This window comes from Python bivittatus, unplaced genomic scaffold (genome assembly GCF_059951505.1).
Source record: "Python bivittatus isolate LINGU-HERP-01145 unplaced genomic scaffold, Pbiv_v1 ctg000350_np1212, whole genome shotgun sequence".
NCBI lineage: Eukaryota > Metazoa > Chordata > Lepidosauria > Squamata > Pythonidae > Python > Python bivittatus.
Genome location: NW_028277074.1, coordinates 9,693,712 through 9,713,162, shown reverse-complemented (window position 1 = coordinate 9,713,162; position 19,451 = coordinate 9,693,712). Strand labels below are relative to the sequence as shown.

General features: G+C 36.9%; 1 long non-coding RNA gene across 1 annotated transcript in view; it reads left to right on the top strand.

The window, feature by feature from the left end:
* The first annotated feature begins 1,638 nt into the window (after positions 1-1,638).
* Positions 1,639-19,451, top strand: part of LOC148215115 (uncharacterized) — a 50,611-nt gene continuing 32,798 nt past the window's right edge. Inside the window, exon 1 of the long non-coding RNA XR_015796761.1 lies at positions 1,639-1,748. This is a non-coding gene — a long non-coding RNA (uncharacterized LOC148215115). The remainder of the gene's footprint in view (positions 1,749-19,451) is intronic.

The following is a 19,451-nucleotide window of genomic DNA, read 5'->3' as shown; positions in this document are numbered from 1 at the left end:
TTGATTTCAGTAGGCCTAGTCCTGGGTAGTTTGTTTGCAGCTGATGGGTCCTAGTTTGAGAAGATTTAGGAGAAAGATTAAAGGTTATAGATGAAGTTGAGCTTATTTACTGTGTAATCTTTTAGTCTATTAGGACAATTGCAAGGAATATAAGGATATGCTACTGGCCATTTTCATTCCAAGTTAGAATTTTAGTGGTAACTAGACAAACCTGTGACCCTTTGGGTCATCCTTTGATAGAAAGGTAGTGTGGTCTGATGTGACCAGAATGAACATTACATTTTAGGCTGACCTGTTTTTTTATTTATTTGTTTGTTTGTTTTTACCCCAATGCTGGACAGTCCTGTGATCATCTAAGGGTATATATCTTAAATAGAAAAATAACTGTAGTGGCAAATGAACTTCAATAATAAGTCAATATTTACCTAAACAGATGATAACAAATTTCTATAGGAGATATATAAAGTATGTAAAGAAACATTAGACCAAATGGATTCAGCTACAATGACACTATTTTTTTTCCCCAGATGACTATGCTAGGGTGTTGACTTGCATAATCTTCTAAGAAAATCCACATGATAGGCTGATATAGTAGGAGAAAAACTGTATTAGTCTATGGTAGCCAAAATCAGAAGGAGTCTGGTAGCACTTCAGTTTTAAAAAATTAACTAAAAGAAATAAGTTCTTCTGTTTATGAAAGCTTATGCCTTTTACTAAAACTTGTTAATCTAAAAACAAGTCATAGACTCTTGATAGATTGGCCTTTTTTTTCAAGCTTGTATCTTGGGTTGTGGATGTGAATTCAAATTGGTTTCAGCATATTTATTTTTGTTCTTCAGTGTATCTATAAAAGCTTCGCTCAGATGAGCACATAGTAAATTGTGTGAGAAATCTTGGAACATTCCTATAAAAAGCACATCAACATTTGAATTGGTCACTGCTTTCTACACAAGTCCTACACAATTTTGCTGAATTTCCTTTATTATATATGAGGTCCATATATGGCCCTGTAAACAGTCATTCCTGGTAATCTGGGGCTTAAATATTGCATATCTAATTGAGGTATGGTTCCTGTTTTTGAAAATAATTTAACTCAAGGTCCTTCTGTAATGATCTTTGGTTCAAAAATATACACCAAAATGTGAACAGCATAAAATAGTCTGTAATGTAGCCTGCTTTTTCAAGATAGATTGTTCTCCCACAATAGTCAGTAAATAATGTCATACAAAGAAATGTTGAAATTCTAAAGTGTAGTAAAATGGCACCAAAAATAACAGTAAAATCAGATTTAAACAATCAGATAAAACAATTAGTTGTGAATAGCAGCTATAAATAAAACAGTGCTAAAATAGAGAAAATTGTTTTTTTTTCTTTGTCCACCTAGAATCTTCATGTTTAATATCCAGTTTATATATCATTGTGTTAACTGCATATTCCTTTTCTTTTCTGACAGGAATTAAATATACAAAATAATTAAAAACAAATAGTACAGTGGGAAATGCAAATCTCTTGCTGACATCCCTGCAAAAATACCCCAACAGTTGTGTCAGCAGACTATGAGAAAATCAGTACATCCATTTCTATTGTGGTGTGTACTATATTTAGCCAAGCTGAAATACATGCCTGAAGCTGAAAACACTTTCTGCCAGAGAGCCAAGAGAGAACATGCCCCCAGTTTAGAACAGAAGTAAATATCCCTTTTAAGCCTGTAAAGTAGTTTATAAGCAGCCACTTCATCAGAAATCCAGGTAAGTTCGAAATAAGGGAAAATTGGAGTATTATTATAATTGGCCCTGAGTCTTGAGCTATCAGCAAGGGGAATTTGGACCATTATGTTCAAGTACAATCATATTCTCAATTTTTGTACCTATAATAGGGATGAAAAGTGAATGGGAGGGAGAAGTAATGTAACTGATTTGACATTCTATTCTTACTCGTTAATAAGTAAAAAGGGAGGTAGTAAACTCCTCTTTGCTGGATGCATTCAAGCAGATGTCCGACTGCCATCTCTTGAGGAGCTTTAATTGGATTCCAGCGCTGGGTAAGGTTAGACTCAATAGCCTAAATGACCTCTTAAAACTCTATAATTTTTCAGAAGCTTATGTAGAGCTAAAATGTCAGGATTGATGCCATGCCTTCTAGATTAGTCAGCATTTCCAAATATTTTTCATGCATGACAAATAATGTGATGGCAACAAATAGGTGAAATGAGTGTCAGTTGGTGAAAGGCTTCAGCCAGTATTTAAGAACAGGGATGGCATTTTTTTTTTTTTTTGGTTATCTGAATTTACCCAATTTGTGCTTTCCAAAACAATATATAAATAGGAATATATTTATATGCCAATACCTGTACATTTATAAATATTATGATATCCCTGGCAACTAAAGAATTACTTATGAGTACAAGGGAAGTCTGCCTAAAATGAAATTATATTAAGAAATATTTCCAAAAATATATATGTTAGGAAAGAACATACAACAATGAATTTCATAAAGAAATATGCATCAAAATATATTCAGTTGTTCCAAAGGCTTTTTTTTTTTAAGTTCAGTGTTATTATGGGTCTGCTAAAATCTTATATTTTAAGACTGGTTGAAACTTATTGAAATGGGCTGATCCTTGTGGCACCTGCTTGGGTACCAGACAGCAATTTGATGAGTATAATTTTTGAGCCAGTTGTGTATCCACTTAATTTCATGCCATACAGCACCCATCTTCACTAACATTAATCAACATTAATTTGTTGTATGCTGCCCAGTGTCACTTTGGTGAGATTGGCAGCTATATAAATTTGTTAAACAAACAAATAAATAAATAAACTCAAAATGTTGTGAGAGTACTTGGTCAAGTGCTTTGCTAAAATCAAGTTATGTTATATTTGCCACATTCCTATAATTTATTAAGGAAGTTACCCAGTCAGGTTACTACAAACCAACTATAAGAATTGTTCTTGACAAGTCACGCTGAGTTCTGGTAATGCATTTATTATTCACCACCCAACTCCAACTGAGGCTATTCAAAAATAATAACATAAAAACCAATACAAACCAAAAAGAAGATGATATCTGGGCACAATATGTAGACAAAACCAAAAATAACAGACTTAATGGGCAGTAAAAGTAATCTTGAGGAACAGGAGGAAGAGCCACCACCAAGACAATGGTCAGACAAAAGAAACCTGACTGAAACTAGTCTAGATAATCTGCTTCCTCCAGGATTCTCATCAGCTGCAGAGTGACCAGCTTCTCAACAGATTTCCCCAAAAAGGGAAGGTTGGAGACAGGATGGTAGTCAACTAAAATCTTTTGTTGCCACCAGCTCCTTCAAAGCTGAAATCACCAGACCCTCTCTCAATGATAGTCCATACCCAACCAGAACACATAAACCCATTCTTGTTTTACAACTCCTGGAAAATGACAAACTACTCAGAATGGTACATTCCTGAAGAAAATTATTTTGTAACCAGTTTTCTGTAACCAGCTGCATCAAGTAGTCTGTATTGTGACTATTTTCTTTGCTCATGGTCTTCCTTCCTTCCTTCCTTCCTTCCTTCCTTCCTTCCTTCCTTCCTTCCTTCCTTCCTTCCTTCCTTCCTTCCTTCCTTCCTTCCTTCCTTCCTTCCTTCCTTCCTTCTCCTTCTCCTTCTCCTTCTCCTTCTCCTTCTCCTTCTCCTTCTCCTTCTCCTTCTCCTTTTAAAGGCAATGGTATCTTAAATCCTTATGCTCCAAATATCTCAATACTTTACCCCTAGACATCCTGAAATAATATATTCTATTGTGGACCTATCACAGCTAAGCCTTTATTATGTTGTTCTTCTTGGTTCTCAAAGTCTTTAGCTGGTAAAAAGGAAGTATATACTGAAGGCCATTGGGGAATTAAGCTTTATCATCATAGTCACGTAAAACAGATAAGAAACAGAATGAGATATTATCTAAGTTAATAATTTGCTATGGAATTATAATGCCAGGAAAGAGGTACACACACAGAATGGTAAGCAACACTGAAATAGGAATGATTATATCAGTTGGTAACCGTAGCACCTTTGACTATAAAATAAATTAACATATTAACAAAAGAGAGTCATTGAAGAAAGAAACAAATATAAATGAAATGTATTTGAATCTTAGAGTGTCTTGTACTATAATGTCCTGTGATGATGATGCTATCCAATCATGTCTGATTCTCACTTCTATGGACCAGCTCTCTCCACATTTTCTGATCTTGTACGGCTTTTTTCAGTTTTATGCTCTGGCTGGTGTCGGCTTTGATGGTGTCTAGCTGCCATGTTTTTTGGCAGCCTTGTTTCCTTTTACCACTAACCATTCCAAGCATAACTGTTTTTTCCACTGAGTTTGATTTCATGACATGGCTGAAATAAGTAAGGTGTGATTTTGTGATTTTGCCTTCCAGTGATATATCTGGCTTTATACACTCCAGAACTTGCTTGTTGGTCACCTTTGCTGTCCAAGGAATGTGCAAGAGCCTTCTCCAATAACACAGCTCATACGATCCGATTTTCCTCCTGTCTATTTTTTTTCATGGCTCAACTTTCACAACTGTAGGTAGCTATGGGAAACACGATAATGAAGACTAATCTGCATTTAGTTGCCAGACTGATATCTTTGATTTTCCATATTCGATTCATGCTCATCATTGCTGTGCGACCTAGTGTGATTCAATGCTTTATTTCTGGACTGCATTCACATGTCCTGTAGGTGGCTTGAAATTGCATGTTGAACTGTAAAAGGATAAGATTTTTAAGACATGTTATAAATAGCACACTAGTACATTATTCCTGAAAGTGAGCAGCTGAAAATATATCCATACCATGGATCTTATTTAAAGTATCTATTTCATCTTACAGCAGGGGTCCCCAAACTCTTCAGCTCATTGATTTCTTCATGAAGTTTCAGACTATTCATGTACCCCCCAAACATTTATTATATGCAAATAATTTAATAGATAACTAATAGTACTATGAATAACAACAACACCTCCTTGGATAGTCCCGCTGATCCTTGGGGGTCAATACTGACCACTTTGGAGAACCCTTACATTATAATCTCACCATACGGATACAAAACAGCTAATCCCCAGTTACTGTTAGAAATTTACCCTGGATAATTTCCACTTTAGTTTGCATCCAGCACACTCTCAGTCAGTCCCCATATCCAGATCAAAGCAAGCACACATGCCACTCAACTCAGCTAGCAAAAATATAATCTGATGTATATTTATTAAACATCAGCAAATATAAAAAGTTAACTGGCAAAGCAGGGCAAAAGGCAGGTAGCAGCAGGGAGACAGGGAGAGGGAGACAGAGAGATGAACATTGGCAAGAGATAAAAAGGACAGAAAACTTAATATCAGCAATCTACACATATCTGTCTCTCATGCTCACTTGCTCACTCTCTCAAAAAGTTAGAGGTATTCCACAACCCCTAGAAACAGCAAAGTGGGTAAGTAGCATGGACAGTCCCAAAGACAGTGGTCTTTGGTTATTCCGTTTTGCAGGTAACAGCGGAAACATGTGAGGTATTGAACAACCTAATAGTTAACTATCTACCACTTATTAGTATTTTGTGATTGCTTAGGGCTACCAAAATAAGACCAAAGAATGTCACCAATTTGAACTTGCAAACTTCTCCAGTGCCGGTCAAATCTTTGCAGAGACCTAGAATTTGTTTGGAACAGCTGTATTTCTTTCATAGCAGGCAGAAATAATAATAATAATAATAATAATAATAATTATTATTATTATTATTATTATTACATTAGATTTATCTCCGCCCATCTCCCCTAATGGGAACTCTGGGCAGCTCACATAGTACAACATTCTAACATTTTAGAAATACAATCTAGAGTGGAAATAGGCAATTGAGAATTCTGCAGATTTTCTAAGCATGTCTTTTTCTGATTTGTATTCCCTTTGCATATGGAATTAATATTTTAAGTAGGTCCCAACCAATTAGAACTTACAGTCATACTTAGAGACAATCAGTGGAATTGGAAGGAGGAAGATTTTTTTTTTTTTGCTGATTTGTTTTGTTTTCATATCTCATGATTTTTATTTTTTATTTAGGCTAACATTTCAAAGGCTGGAATGCTCATAAGGCCTTTCTCCATCTTTGAAAGGGCTTGGTCATGTTATACATGGCTGGGATAAAATATGTTCCAAGTATACAGTATTTATTTATGATAATTCAATAATTATAGGATGTATGTGAAATATTTATATAGGTGAATAATTTATCCACTGTTTTTGTCACTGTTTTGACCCTTCAGGTTCTTTTACATCCTGCATGTGTTGAGGACTTTTCAGTCTGTGCTGCCTACAATGGTGGTGAAAGGGAAATATATCTATATCTATATCTATATCTATATCTATATCTATATCTATATCTATATCTATATCTATATCTATATCTATATCTATCTATATCTATCTATCTATCTATCTATCTATCTATCTATCTATCTATCTATCTATCTATCTATCTATCTCGATGAAGCACATTCTTATTAAGCACATCCTAAAATAAATTACATACACACACACACACACACACATATGCATACTCTCTCTCTCTGTATAAAAATGTGAGGGTTTCATGACATTAAACTATTTATGAAAATTGCAGATCATTCCACAAAACCCAATAATGGCTATGTTAACCTTGAGTGCTTCCCTTGGTATTCAAAAAACAGAAATAAAATGTTTTATTACTGTAAAGGTGTTTCTCATTCCATAAAAATCCATAGAATACAAATACAAATAGCATTTATAATTAATACATTTCATATTAACAACAGTGCAGATCTTAAGTATCAAACACAGGCAACAGCAGCTTTTAGAGAGACACTGTCCTAATTCAATTATCCAAGTTTTTTTTTAAAAAACCTGAACACAGATTATTTCTTCTTCTTCTTCTTCTTCTTCTTCTTCTTCTTCTTCTTCTTCTTCTTCTTCTTCTTCTTCTTCTTCTTCTTCTTCTTCTTCTTCTTCTTCTCCTCCTCCTCCTCCTCCTCCTCCTCCTCCTCCTCCTCCTCCTCCTCCTCCTCCTCCTCCTCCTCTATGTGTGTCTGTGTCTGTGTCTGTGTCTGTGTCTGTGTCTGTGTCTGTGTCTGTGTCTGTGTCTGTGTCTATCTATCTATCTATCTATCTATCTATCTATCTATCTATCTATCTATCTATCTTTCTATCTTGATTTAATCATTTTGAAAAACTCTTCATCAACCCCAATGGTTAAAATGTAGGAAAAAATCTCATTGTGAGAAGAGGAAAGAGGAGGGAAAATCTGACTGATTAGTTGGAGTAAGAGGAAACTTTACTTTGATATACTATCTGGATGATTTTATTTTAGACATTTCCATAACATGCATCCACCCTCTAAGATCCAAATAAGAAGTCTGTGTTAAATTCCTAGTACTTCTAATTACAGTGCTTAAGAAGTCATGTTAGAGAAAATAATCTATTGTTTATTCAAGAGCACAGAAAAATACCAACTGATAAAATGATCAAACAGGGCTTGATCGCAATTTCTTTCTGACCTTTTAATGCCTTCTGTTCTCAATGATTTTCTGTCATTTCTGTCTAGCCCTGGCTGGAGCTCCAATCCCAGAGGTGCTTTGCTTTTTGTTGCCACTTAACGTTCAACTTCCATTTTCAGAATTGAAAGATAAGTAACTAATTGTCACCCACGTCTCTAGGAATCTATCTGGCACTCACATCTACAAAGTTGCTGTAAGCCATGAACTTGAAAACTTTGCAGTACTTATCTAACATGGAAAGTACTTATGTGACAACTGTGCAGTAGCTGAATCGCTGCCATTGTCATTATTTAGGACCATCACAATGATTATCTGCCTTCTGCTTTATTAAGCAGTAATGAATTACCTCATTTCAAACAGTTCACCATCTTTCAGCTCAATATTTCATCTGCTGTTCACTGCATTTAAAATCATGCACTAATGCCAGTTAAATTTAAATACAGAAGAGCAAATTCTTTAGTGGGAAATATGTCTACCAGATTGTGATGGACAAGCCTATGGACATGTGACTCTAAAAACTGTGGCTAGCAACATAAATACAAAGGTCAGAAACAAGCCTGATTATAACATGCTAATGTATTTATTATTTTAAAGAATATGCAGAAGTCAACTCTAGGAAAACAGAAGAATACATTATAGAAATAGAGCAAATAAATAAAAAGAGGGCACAAGATGAAGAAATATATGATGCAAAAAAGACAGATTTATTTAAAAAATAATCTTTCCAACCCAACAAAATGTGGTAAAAAAGTATATAAAGGGCCTTGGGACTCTGTCCATCAGCAGGATAATTCTATGAAAACAACAAAATGGGTCCAAAAAGTTTGGACCAAAATGTTTGGTGTGGTGGGGGAAGCTAGCAAAAGACAGATCAAACTTTAAAATGGTCTGGATCAGGATTTCTACAGAGAAAAAGAAAAAAATCCAGAAAAAAAAAAGTCCAATGCATTCCTTTGGGAAAGTATCCTCATTTATTTCTCCTTCCTATATTTGTTAGTACATGAATAACACAAACAATAGACCCAATACACAGGGAATGCAGAAATACATCCAAAGACATATATACCCACCCAGATATACACACAGAGATGACACATATATACACATCCTGATTAGTTCCCAAGAAAGAAATATGCACAAACACACAGCTGCTAAAGGAATTGGAAAGAATTTCAGAAGCCATGCTCTTCCGTACATTGTTTTCCAACTCAATGGAATATTGGGAAGAAATTATGTAAAGGGGCTTGGACTTTGTATAATCATTAACAGGATAATTTTCTGAAAACTAAACTGAATAAGACCAACTCTGGCATGGCAGAGCTGAGTAAAGGATGGATTTTGAAAATAGGCCAGATCTGGCTAGGAACTGAGAAGAAAATAAAATGAGGGGGAAAAAATTCCCACTCATTCTCTGTGGAACAGGCACATAGGCAGCAACTTGGAATATTGGAGACTGCTCCATTTTGTGATCTTTCTCTCCTCCCTCCCAGTAATGTAACCTAGAGTGGAGCATATGCAGCCCACCTACACTTCCTAATCATATTGACGAGGACCAGGAATATACACACAGACACAAGAAATTTATTATATAGAAGAAAATACAAATGTCTCCTATGGCCATTGCTGATAAAGGTGTTGAAAAGAATTACAGAAGCCACACTCTGCTTATTTTTCCTACCTTGTTCACATTTCTATAATTTGTTTCACCTTGTCATGCTTCAATTAACCAACAAAAAAAAAAGCTGATTTCTCCTTTACCAGGGTTCAAAAAATTTATTCTCAGGTTCAGAGAAAAAAGATTTCTTTAGGAAAAAGGAACACATTGAAATTTCATAAAATATGACTCCATGAAAGAAATACCACAGTAAAACTACACAACAGGCCACAATAGCAACACATTGTCCAGGAAACCTATAGAATCCCATGCATACTTACATGCTTCTAGCTTCCATGCAGAACATACCACCAAATCCATCATCTACAACCAGGCTCTGTGATACAACTGCATTTGTTCTGACTTACTTGACAGAGATAATCAGCTAATGGCATTAAACCAGCCATTCAGGAGAATGAACTACCTGTCCAACAAGATCAATAGACATCAACAGAGCCAGAGGACCAAGGAGAACCTATTAAAGAAAGACCACAAAAACAGAACACCACTGGTGTCACCTAGCTCAAACCACTAAAAAACATTGTCAATAAGCTACAGTTCATACTAAACAATCACACTGTACTTTCACAGACACTGGGAGACAAGTCCATACTTGTATACAGACAAGCACCTAACCTGATCCAGATTCTCACAAGCAACAAGCAATGATGAGACAATGTCAACATGGGAACCAGTCCCTGCAACAATTCCAAATGTCTACTTTGCCCCCACATGTACATCAACAGCACCAACACAGGCCTTAGTAACTGTGCATATAAAATTAATGATGCCTTCATATACTCTAGTGTGATATATGCCATCATCTTCCAGCAATGCCCCTATGGATTCTACATAAAACCAATTTTTTGTGCAAAAAGAATCAATTAAGTTTAGCATCAGGACTCAAAATGAAATCAAAGTAATATCATAGCAATGTATTGTCAAAGGCTTTCATGGCTGGAATATGATGGCTGATGTGGGTCTTCTGGGCTGTGTGGCTGTGTTCTGGAAGTTTTGGTTCCTAATGTTTCACCAGCATCTGTGACCAGCATCTTCAGAGGACAGGAGCACAGACAGGAGCAGTTCTCCTGGCACAGGAGCTGGGCACAGAGAGAACCGCTCCTGTCTGTACTCCTGTCCTCTGAAGATGCCGGTCACAGATGCTGGTGAAACATTAGGAACCAAAACTTCCAGAACACGGCCACACAGCCTGAAAGACCCACATCAGCCATAATATCATAGCATTTCCATCTTCCGGGACACTCTACTGCAGATCTCAAAGGAACATTTTTTTTGGAAAAAAATATACTTTAACAGCATGTTTGAGTGAGTGAGTGCCATCAAAAGGTTTCAGGCAGTTTCAGAAGGTTTCAACAAATATGTGTTTTTAAATACATTACAATTGTTAATTAATAAGATATTTGTAATCTGCGTCACATACAACCTGTTTCTGCATAACCAACCTGTATTTTCCTCCCTTTCTCATCCTCACCACATCCCAATTTAAACCCATGTTTAGCTCCTCCATCCCTCTAAAGGAGTCCTGTAGCTCCAGAAAAGTGTATGCTTTTTAATAAAATTGGAATGGGCACCCAGAACATGGACACAGAACCCTTCTAAGCCATATAGGATGGACTGAAGCTTACTTTTGTTACTGTTCTGATGCAATCACAGTGGCAAAGAAATAACCAATCTTATTCCTAGGTGGCCTTTCCCCATCATATTAGATTGTTATATTGGCACTCATTTCTCCAGTCCTGTGTTCAGGACCATTTGCAAAGCTCTGGGTATCAAATTACAATTGCAGTTTTTATCCATAAAGTTCTGCTTACATTGGAACCTAGACATCAGAACTCAATTGGCAAAAAATCACTGCTAATGCTGGCCAGATACTGTCCCATATGTTCTCTTAGTAATTAGAACTCTTCCTAACAAAAAGCATGGTCTCTCTTCCTTTGAAATTGTGTTTGGTTGCCCGATGCTGGTCCTACTGTACTAGTCCTGACTGTTGATTGCCAAAGGGGACCATGCTAGCCTGGATGTGCAATACAGTCTGTCTCTCATTAAACAATTTCAGCCTATCTCTGCAAAGATGAAAGCTATGTTCTTTCCTCCTGCATAAGCTGTGTGCCATTCCCTGAAGCCTGGTGATTATGTCCTTCATGAATACCAGAGGAAGCATTTCCTGGTACCATTGATGGACCTAATCCTACCAAATATTTTGACAACTCACACATCTGTGAGGTGGGAAGGTCAAACTGCCTGTATGCACCCATCACACTGCTGGAAAGTAACTCATTTTGAATATTTGCTGTCTAGTCCTACTTGATTTAGCAAATGGTTAACCCACACTCTTTCAGCACTGGAGCAAAGGACTGGCTGAAAATAGTCAAGTTCATCATCATCACCATCATCATCTTCACTAAACTGTTTGGACTAACCCTGAAGTCTTGGAAACCTTTATTCCAATATCATATTATTTATGCCCTCCATAATTTCTCCTGTTTGCTTATGTTAAATTATTGTTCCCCATTACCAGTGGGGAGGAGGTTTGTGGTTGGAGACAGAGATGACTGATTATTGTGTTTGACAAAATACTGAAATTGTTAATTGGGAGCCCTCCATCATGGTGTTTGGAAAATGCTGGCAACCCAACCCTTACAGGAAAAGGATAGTTGATGGAAAGTTGTGTTTTCCACCACTTTCTTCAATGAGTTGAGCCAAACGGGTTGTTTGGGTCAAGGGATGATGAGGCCTGGGAAGCCTATTGCAGGAGAAACAAAGGATCCCTAAAATTGTACACCTAGTCTATCCTTGGACTTCATCTGACTAAGTAACATTCTTTGCACTCTTTGCATTGAGGGGTAGGCAGACTTCCACCAGCCCTTAATGGTTTCATGCTTTCCAAGCGTCTCCAAGCTATTGCCCTAATTTGCCCTTGTGAGAAAATGCTATTTGAACTACTAGCTTAATAGAACTTATCTATCAGTTAGAATGCAGTCCCAATGGTCCTTTTACTTCTCCTAATGCTTGGCCAAAATCCCTTAGTGATGCTTACCAAGGCTGTAATAGTTCATGGAATTGTAGTCCTGAACATCACCAGAATATAGATATCTTAACTCTGCAGATAAGGACCCCAGGAATCTTTTATATTTGTGGAAATAAAGCTTTAAAAGCCTTGCTCTTTGTGGGTTTGGATGGCAATGTACAAATGTTTCCCAAGTCTGAGAGCTAACCTCTAAGCAAGTTCTTAATCTGAGTAGTACTGCCTATAGAATTGGAACAGCAGTCTTTGGCAAAGTTCCCATACTAGCAACTCAGGGGAAAAAAAAAAAAAGGATTTACAGATTTATGAGAGCAATGTTTTTCAGATAGTGAATCTTAGATATTAAATGAGCTTTGCATTTAGGTTTATGCTAATTTAGAACTTATTTGTAATTTGACTCTATAAAAAACCTTCAGGATGAAGTGTCCTGGAAGTAAGACACTTGCATTGAAGATAGGTCTTACAAAATCACAGAGTCCTGGATTTACTAATAAGCTTGTCTCTTTTCAAGAACAACACTATTTTTACATGAATAAGAGTAGGAACATAGAACAGAATGCTCAGATCCTAATGGGATTTTTTCCCCTTGAAGCTGTAAATATCACCACTGACAGCCTATGGAGATTTTCATGGCTTACTTCATTCTTTGCTAAGTTAGGTAAATAAATTTTTGAAAAGAATTAGGATTATTTTCTATTTTCCTAATAAGTGCAATAGTCTTGGATCTTTAGTGTCGGCAATATGCATTAACTACTTTTTGCACAAAAATAAAACAAATTGGAATTCCAAAGAAGAATTTGAGGCTTTATACAATCAACTGAAATAACAATAAATATAGTTAGAGCAATTCCAATAAATACGGCACCTTATGAATATTCTAGAGGACACTGTAGTTCCAAAGCAGGTTGGGGGAGGGGGTTGAAAGAGGAAATGGTGCCTGTGACATAGCAGAAACGTTTGTTTCAAATTACTGTTTTTCTTTTCTTGCGCTATCTAATGTTCTTCTGGGCACTTTTTTTTTTTTTTTAAATAAACCCAACAATGCACTTTTCATAATTTTTCATACCAAGTGACTGGATAAATGGTAAAACAGTGAATTAGAGGTCATAGTTTAAAAAAGCCTAGTCCCAGTAGAAAAGTAATTTTTAAAAAAACCTTTCTGGCTTTCAAACTGGAATCATTCTACATGCTAGGCAGTGTTATAACCATTGTGCTAGTAAGGAAAAAAAAAACTCTTGTAACAATGCCTGCAGCAGATGCTATTCAGCCATGAAAATGCAGGAAGGGAGCATTCCTGCCTCTACAAAGTAGCCAAAGTTCAGAGTTTGGTCTATAAGAAAGTAAAATGCAGCAGATGCACTTGAGAAAACAGAAACAGGGAAGGAAAAAAAACAAAAGAAAACAACCTTTGAAAATGGAGCAGGGAACACACCAAGAGGTCACATATGCTGTGGGCAAGAATTGACTAAGGGGCAATGTCATTTATCTCTGCCCTTAAGAAAATGGTTTCTTGGCCCATACTTATAATAGGCAACTTCGCAGTGTGGATGAGGCCTAAGTAGGTTCTACTCTATGAAGATACAATTAAATTCCATATGAAAATAGTTTTTCTGAAATCTTCTATTAAGCAGGCACATTGCCAACATGGAGCCAGGGGAAAAGGAAAAATAATCTAACCTTCTGATTAATTATGATAAATAGTAACAAATCCATACATTTTATAGATAATTTTATGGATGTGTAAAGCCATTATTGGACTTAAGTCACATTTCTAGACCCTGCTGAATAATGAGTGAAACATTGTTAGTAGTGAGATCAATAAACAATTATTGTTCTTTGTCAGCTACTGAATGGGGATTTGAAGAGTTTACAGGTAAACAGGGTAAGTTACTAACAGTTGTTAAACTTACAAGAGCTATACATTTTCTGTTAATATTTGATTTTCCTTTTCTATAGACTTCAACAGCTTGCTTGCATGCTCACATAATCAAGGTAGTAAGCTCCTTTCTTCCTTCAGTAGACTTTGAGGTACCAGCTGAGATTCTGAATACCTGCTGTTCAGGAATCCCCATTAGCTATTATTCTCTGTTCTTCTCCACATTACTTCAGTATTTCAAAAATGTATAGTTAAAATTACTTGTACATTAAGTATTGACAGGCTCTGGTTTCTCAAACTATGTAAGGCTCAAGGTGACAGACGCTGCAGGTCTGTAACAAATCTTCCTTTTTAAATAGATAAATACCAGATGATGAAATTACTTGTCAATCAACATCTCCCATATTATTTTAGCACTCCCTTCAAATAGTGTCACACCACCAACATACAGTGGTGCTTAAAAGTTTGCAAACCCTTTTGAATTTTCAATATTTCTGCATAAATACAGGTAGCCCTCGATCTACAACCATTCATTCAGTGACTGTTCAAAGTTATGATGGTGCTGAATGAATGGTGGTTATGATTGGTCCTTGGAGTTCACACAACAGGTTGACAAGTGTCCTGCGAACACATGATTGCCATCTGCAACCTTCCTTGCCAGCTTCTCCAGAAAGTCAGTGGGGAAGCCAGCAGGGAAGATTGCAAGTCATTGGGGTAAGTCTCCCCCACCTGCACATCCCCCTCTGCACTTGTGCTGCACCGGCCACTCGTGCACCCTCACACACCATCCCTGACCCTCCATGACCTGTGCAGCACCTCTTGTACCCTTTCGCACCCTTGCACACCCTTCCTGACTTGTGCAGCACCTCTTTCACACCCTCACACACCCTATCCAACCATCCCCCATGCCCCTGCGTACCCCATTGTTCCCTCCCCCACTCAGCAAGAGCCACTTACCTGCCTCCCAGCCTGGGACTTGCAATTTCCTGCCAGCTTCCCTACTGATTTCCCTGATCCCAATTGCCGTCATAAGTTGAGGACTACCTGTATAACCTAAAACATGATCTGTTCTCCACACAAGTCCTAAAACTAGATAAAGAGAAGCCAATTAAATAAATGTGTCAAAAGCATTATCTTGTTCATTTATTTGCTGAGGAAAATTATTCAAAGCTACATACATGTGTGTGGCAAAGTATATGAACCTTTCCTTTCATAACTGGTGTGCCCCCCTTGGGCAGCTATAACTGCAACTAAATGTTTCCAGTAATTGTTGATCAGTACTGCACTTTGGCTTGAAGGCATTTTAGCCCATTCCTCCTTACAGAACATCTTCAAATCTGGGATGATGGTGGGCTTCCTTGCATGAACTGCCTGTTTCAGGACCTTCCACAACATTCCTATAGGATTTAGGTCAGGATTTTTATGTGGCCATTCCAAGATATTAACTTTCTTCTGCTTTAATCATTTTTTGGCCATACGACTTGTGTGTTTAGGATCCTTGTCTTACTGCGTGACCAGTTTTGTCTTGAGTTTCAGTTCATGGACAGATACCCTGACATTTTCCAGTAGAACTTGTTGGTACAATTCAGAATTCATAGTTCCATCAATGATGACAAGCTGTCCTGGTCCAGAGGCAGCAAAGCAGACCCAAACCACTACCATATTTCACAGGTGGGATAGGATTCTTATGCTGGAATGCAGTATTGGCTTTTGCCAAACATAACACTTTTCATTCAAGCCAAAAAAGTTCTATTCTGGTCTCATCCTACCTTACCAATTACATCTACATATAGTGTAACATATTTGGTAGTGCCTCTAAAGTGTTTGCTTATTTCTGCTTTATACCAAATATCTATATTTATACCTCCTGCTGTCTTTGGCATTCTCTAACAAAATCTGTGTTGATTAATAGGTTGGGTGAAAAGCCTCTGTTTCTCTCTCCTTGTCCTCAACCATACCACACCTTAGGAAACTGCTGAAAACTGTCTGTCTCACTAAGCTTACAATGAAGTACTATTATACAATCCCCTTTTCATCAGCTGCGTCAACCTATAAAGGCAAACAAAGCATTGTAAAATGTAGATCATACATTGTTCTGGGATGATTGCATTGCTTTGTTCACATTTTCTCTCAGAGACTAAAGGCATTAGGAAATAAAATTCATTGGGAATGAGCACAAGATGAGAAGGGTTCATGTTCCAAAGATAGTTACATGGAATAGACAGATAACTATAGATGATCTTTTCACGTGCTCAAACATGATTATTAAGTGCATTGCTTCAAAATGTAAGAATATGCTGGATTTTGATAGGAATCTATCTTAAAAAAAATAGTAAACCTGGTTCACAAATACGGATTACACAAATCATTATTTCAGTTTTTCAATTTCACATGTATTTAGAAAAAAAAGTATGTTCAATGCAAATGTTATTCTATAATCTTACCTTCTTTTTTCTATGTTCTTCATTAAAGAAAAAAAGGGTTTTTGACAGCTTGGTTGAAATATCATAGTGACTATCGGATACGTCAGCAGATCATGTCTCAGATATAGGATTAATAAGTATTTTTTTGTAAAAGTACAGTATTCAGTTCTAGGATAAAAAAATTACTGTTCTTAATAATTGTGAATGTGTATGATATGAAATAATATATTTTCTCCTTAAGTGTGGGCATGTTTACAGACTAGAGATGTACACATCAATTTAAATTCCAAATTCATTCTATTATAAGTATTAATGTTTCATTCCATTTTTTTTCCTCATTTGTATGTATGTGTGTGCACTCATGTGCACTGCAGCACCAGTCTGCTGGAAGGGATTTAGATCAGTGTTTCTCAAACTTGGCAACTTTAAGATGTGTGGACTTCAACTCCCAACATGCCTGGCTGGGGAGTTCCACCCATCTTAAAGTTACCAAGTTTGAGAAACAGAAATGTAGATCATCTCCAGAAATATTTTAAAGGACTTTTTCAGCTCTATTACAGAGCTGAACTTCATAGCCTCAGAAGTGAATTGCACGAAACCGAACTGAAGTAAGGTAGAATTATGGGAAAAGTTAATCAAACATGAGTGCTATGTATCCTCGGAAATGAAGGTGTTGGCAAATATGAAGTTCTAATAACAATGGAACAATAGAATAAATCACAATCACTTGGCCATTAAGATATCCCCCCACTACCCAGGCTCTGATAACTTTTAAGGTTTTTGTTGTTGTGATTTGTTTTTATTAACTAAATATAAAAAAAAAAACAAATAGAAAAAATACTTAGTTGTAAAGAAAGGAGAAGATAAGAACATGAAAAGAAAGAGAAAGAAACTGAAATATAGAGGGTGAATATTAACAAATCCATGAACAAATGTTCCACATAAGCATTTCAATGATTGGTAGCTATACTAACCAATTTCATTTTTAGGAAAAAACAAAACAAAACAAACAACAAAGCAAAAGCAAAAACAAATAAAAAAATAATAGTAAAAAAGAGAAAAGGAAAAAGAAACTTTGTGTGTGCCTCGTATATGAAGTTTTATGAAATAGTTTCAATAAAAGATGACCATATTTTTCACTGTAGTTGTCTATATATAATCTACCGTATTTTTCCGTCAATAAGACGCCCCCATGTACAAGATGCCCCCCACTTTTCCAACCCAAAATTAAGAAATCAATATTTTAAAGATAGTGCAGAACACATTTTTATTTAATAATTAGGTAACATTTACCTGATACACTCGGTGGGAGGAGGTCCAAACCGTCTCTCTGCAGCTCTATTTCCATGCTCTTTTGCATAACTGATTACATTCAATCACGAGTGAAACTGCCGATAGCTTGTCTCTGCAAACAGACTTCCTCCAATTGGTTTGTTCAGCATCAGCTGATGTCAGTTATATAAGGCTCATGATTGGAGGAAGTCTGTTTGCAGACTCAAGCTATTTCACTTGTGATTGGAGGCTAGCAATAGGAGGAAGCCCGTTTGCAGACACAAAGTATGGGCAGTTTTGCAACCGTGCGGTTCTCTCCTCGGCTGACTTCCTTGAATAAGACGCCCTTCAATTTTTAGCGTAAGGATTTTAGAAAAAAGTATCGTCTTATAGTCGGAAAAATACGGTATGTCTGTAACCAAGTGGTTCATAAGCTGCAGATAACATCAGGTCTTGAATTCACTGAATAATGGGGCCATAAATTTATTGTTGAAGGACTAGCTTAGCAGTGGGAAGGCCACAGAGAAACTGTTCCTATCAACTACCTGTCAACTTTCAAGTAAAAAGTATATAATTCAAAAGAATGAATTCAAAAGAATATGGACATCAAAATATTAGGACATTGCAAACATATGTTTTAATAAAGTGCTGTTTTAATTGCACCTCCAACAGTATGATTTACTCATTCATGTTCTGAATAAAATAAAAATGAAGTTGAAAAAAAAACTGATGAATTTTATTTATTTGTATGCTTGTTTGTCAAATTTATAGAGCCACCCATCTCAAAATCAAGTGACTTTAGGCGGTGTACAACAAGGTTAAAAACAATTAGTTAATAAATACCAAACCATTATTATTATTACTAATATTAAAAAAAGAAAAAACCTAAAAGAGAAGAAGTATGAGGTGAAGAAATGTTAATAATAATGGAGCCACTTCAATAATTCACCAGTCCCCTGCGGTCCCCAGACCCGGTGGCACAACCAGGTTTTGAGGAACCTTAGGAAGGTCAGCAGTGATGAAGCCAACCTCACTTTGGAGGTGGGGAGGATATTCCATAACATGGGTGCCACAGCAGAAAAGGCCCACCACCTAGGACCTGCCAAATGAAGTTCCTGAGCCGATGGGACCTGCAGCATTCCCTCTCTGCTGGATCTGATGGGATGGGGAAATGTAATTGTGGAGAGGCAGTCCCTCAAATAACTTGGTCCCATGCCATGTGGGGCTTTAAAGGTCAAAACCAGGCCTTGAATTGGACCTGGAAACAGACTGGTAACTAATGCAGCTTGTGGACCAGAAGTGTAATGTGTGTTCTGTTAGAAACACACATAACTGCCCATGCTGCTGCATTTTGCACCACCTGAAGCTTCCAGATATTCTTCAAGGGCAGCCACATGTACAGCACATTATAGTATTCCAACCGGGAGGGGACTAGGGCATGAGTGACTATCAGTAGAGGCCCTCGATCTAGGAATGGGTGCAACTGGCACACAATATGAAGTTGTGCAAAGGCCTTCCTAGCCACGACTGCCATCTGCTCCTTGTCAGGCCCAGCATAAGAACAATGGCAAAACAGTCCAGTTGAGGTCAGCTTCTTCTGAAACCCATCCAGGTTCATTAGACACTGG